The sequence below is a fragment of the Microtus pennsylvanicus genome, chromosome 7 (genome assembly GCF_037038515.1).
Source record: "Microtus pennsylvanicus isolate mMicPen1 chromosome 7, mMicPen1.hap1, whole genome shotgun sequence".
In the NCBI taxonomy this organism is placed as follows: Eukaryota; Metazoa; Chordata; class Mammalia; order Rodentia; family Cricetidae; genus Microtus; species Microtus pennsylvanicus.
In genome coordinates, this window is record NC_134585.1 from 115,706,920 (window position 1) to 115,710,290 (window position 3,371).

Genomic DNA, 3,371 nt, shown 5'->3' on the forward strand with positions numbered 1-3,371 from the left:
ACTACTTTTTTTTGGTAATTTAAAAATTGTTGCCTGGTTGTTTTGGTGCACACTTTTAATCCCAGCACTCGGTAGGCAGAGGCAGGCAGATCCATGTGAGTTCTAGGCTAGCATGGTCTACCCAGTGAGTTTCAGACAGGCTCCTACAAATAGAAACTCTGCCTCAGAAAAGGAACGAAGAAAGGAAGGAAGAAAGAAAGAAAGGAAGGAAGGGGAATAGAAAAAGGGAAGGAGGGAGGGAAGGAGAAAGAAAGAAAAGGAAAAAAATTGCTTCCCAATAACAAAATGACATATTGTCATTTTTAAAACTGTATTGACAAAGCAAAGACTAGAAATACTTTGTTCTTTTCTGAATCAAAGTACTTTGTCAGAAGTGTGTGTGTGTGTGTGTGTGTGTGTGTGTTCACAATCAGAGAGAGGGGGAGGGAGAGAAAGAGAGAGACAGAAAGACAGACAGAGAAAGACCTGTAAAGGCTGGAAGGCTAGAAACCATGATGAGCAGATAGCACATGTCACCATTTTCCTCTTTTATTGCTAATGAGCCCAAGCCCCTGCTGATCCAGAAAAAGCAAAGAATGCAGCAGGGAGCTGGGATTAGTGTGGAAAGGAACAGGAATCATGTAGACTCCTTGGGTGATTTCTTGACCCTGACAGAGTGTTGTCTGTGCTTAGATACCCAGAAGCTGTTGGAGGCCTGTGTTTGGGCTAGTGTACCAGCCTTCATCTACACCAGCTCGGTTGAGGTTGCAGGGCCCAGCTCCTACAAGGAGATAATACTGAATGGCCATGAGCAAGAACAACATGAAAATAAATGGTCTGATCCATAGCCATACAGCAAAAAGATGGCTGAGAAGGTAGTGTTGGCAGCCAATGGGCACACCCTGAAAGATGGTGGCACTTTGCATACTTGTGCCTTAAGACCCACATACATTTTTGGGGAGGGAATCTCATTCCTTTCTGAGTCAATGATCAGGACCCTCAAAAATAATGCTATTCTGGACATTACTGTCAAATTCTCCACAGTCAACCCAAAATATGTGGGCTTTGCAGCCTGAGCACACATTTGCCAGTGACCATCAAGAAGTCACCAAACATTCAAGGACAGTTCTACTACATCTCAGATGAAACTCCTCACCAAGGATGTGATGATTTAAATTACACAATGAGCAAGGGCTGGGGCCTCTGCCTCGATTCCAGTTGGAGCCCTCCTCTATCCCTGCTGTACCAGCTTGTAGTGAGGAGCAGTGAGCCGCTTCCTGCCACCCAGCTCCTGGCCACCTGGCTAGCTTATGCCCCAAAATAACAACACACAAATTGTATTCATTTAAACACTGCTTGGCCCATTAGTTCTAGCCTCTTATCGGCTAATTCTCACATCTTGATTAACCCATTTCTAATAATCTGTGTAACACCACGAGGTGGTGTCTTACCGGGAAAAATTCTGCATGTCTGACCTGGCGGCTGGCTCCATTGCATATGACTGGGGAGAAGAGGCATGGCGTATGTCTGACGTGCCTTACTTCACTGCCTTCTTCCTCCCAACATTCTGTTCTGTCTTCCCAGCATACCTATGTTCTGACCTATCAGGCCAAGCAGTTTTCTTTATTAATCAACCAATGAAACAACAGATAGATAAAGACCCTTCTGCATCACCAGCTCCTGTTCTTAGCTGACTTTCCTTAGAAAGGAGTCAACATAGTTCATCAGGGAAACAGTTTTGAAAGCCTTCGTGTTCCCTCTGAATCCTGTAGTCTATGCCAGTTAGTCAGAGGAACAGGAGAGCTCCGGATTATGGGTTGCTGCTTCCTGATAGAACCCACTTAGGTTTCCTGGCTTCCATCCCCTACCCAGTCCCACATGTGATACTCTGCAGAATCAAGAGAAATCTTGAGGAACACCTGGGATGCCACATTTGCCTTAACAAATGATCCTAGTCAGAAGATGTTCTCAGTCTCTATTTCAGCTGTACAGGGCTATCCTCTGAGCCAAACAACAGCCATCTTACCAAGTTTCACTGTTTCTAAATGCAGATCAGTCCACCTGGACTAGTCAACCATTGACATGGATTTGCAGAAGAATGGGCAGGAAGATTCATGGGCCCCATCTCTGAGTGTCCAGTCACTCTATATGATCTACTGTATGCAATTCTACTCTAATTGCATGTGGCCTCGAGGAAGGGCTAGGGTAGATAGGACTAGAGAGTGGAGAGATCGTGTGTTTGGTTATGAGAAAAGTTCTCACATGATGCCAGGAATGTGCAGACTTTCTAATGTAGCCTTCTGCAGGAAGCATCCACACTCCTGTAAGTAGTCACCTCTTTGTCCTGTTCATCAACACATTTGCACAGACAGAACACAGATGAAAACAAAATTGGAAGTCATAGCATGTAAACAAAAGATCTGTAAAGTTTTAAAGAAACAACTCCAAAAGTACCACTGAGTTTGTTTTGTGTTGGTTAACTACTGGAGGACATGAGGCTTGCCCTTCAGTGTGCTTTGTAGACCCAATGAGACTCCAAAAAAACAATTATTTTCTTTGTGATCCATTATTAAGTGGAGATAACTTCTGGTTTAGGGAAGGGGACTCTGTCTATTTCCACTCTCAGCACCGATGCTCAGTCAGGCTTAGACTGGTGTAGCCCTGTGGCTACTGCATAGTGTCTATGACTTCGCATGAGTGTGAGCCCTGCTGTGTCTAGAAGGCCTTGTTTCCCTATGTCTTCCATTCTCTCTGGCTCTTAACATCTTTCAACCTCTTCTTCTGCACAGTTCCCTGAGTCCTGAAGGGAGGGACTTGTTGAAAACAACCCATTTAGGATTGAGTGTTCCAAGGTCTCTCACTCTGTCTGCTTCAGATCCAGCTGTGGATCTCTGTATTCATTTCCATCCACTGCAGAAAAAAGCTTCCCTGATGATGGCTGAGCAAGACACTGATCTATGAGCATAGCAGAAGTCATTAGGGCTCATTTTATTGCCACGTTTCATTAACAGAAGAATATTTGGTTTCTCCTAGGTCCCTGGCCTATCTAGCCTCAGGTTCTTGGGCATTTGTGTGGTATCAGGCATGGGTTCTATCTCACAGAGCAGGCCTCCACTGTTGAGTACAGGGTGCTGTGAAACCATCTTCGTACACTGCAAACACGCATCACTCTCATTGTAAGTGAAAAGCTGATTGGTCAGTAGCTGAACAGGAAGAGATTGATGAAACTACCTAACACAGAGAGGAAGATGACAAGAGGAAGGACGGAATCTGGAGTTATGAGCAGATTCAGAGAGAAGCAAGATGGACATGCTGTACTAAGAAAAGTTACCAAGTCATGTGGAAAAGCATACTGTAGTGTGGATCCACTAGAGTCTCATAAAGGTTCTCAA

At 44.6% G+C, this 3,371-nt stretch overlaps 1 pseudogene; it reads left to right on the forward strand.

The window, feature by feature from the left end:
• The first annotated feature begins 509 nt into the window (after positions 1–509).
• LOC142854063 (3 beta-hydroxysteroid dehydrogenase/Delta 5-->4-isomerase type 1-like) lies at positions 510–2,940 on the forward strand (annotated as a pseudogene).
• The last annotated feature ends 431 nt before the right edge of the window (positions 2,941–3,371 follow it).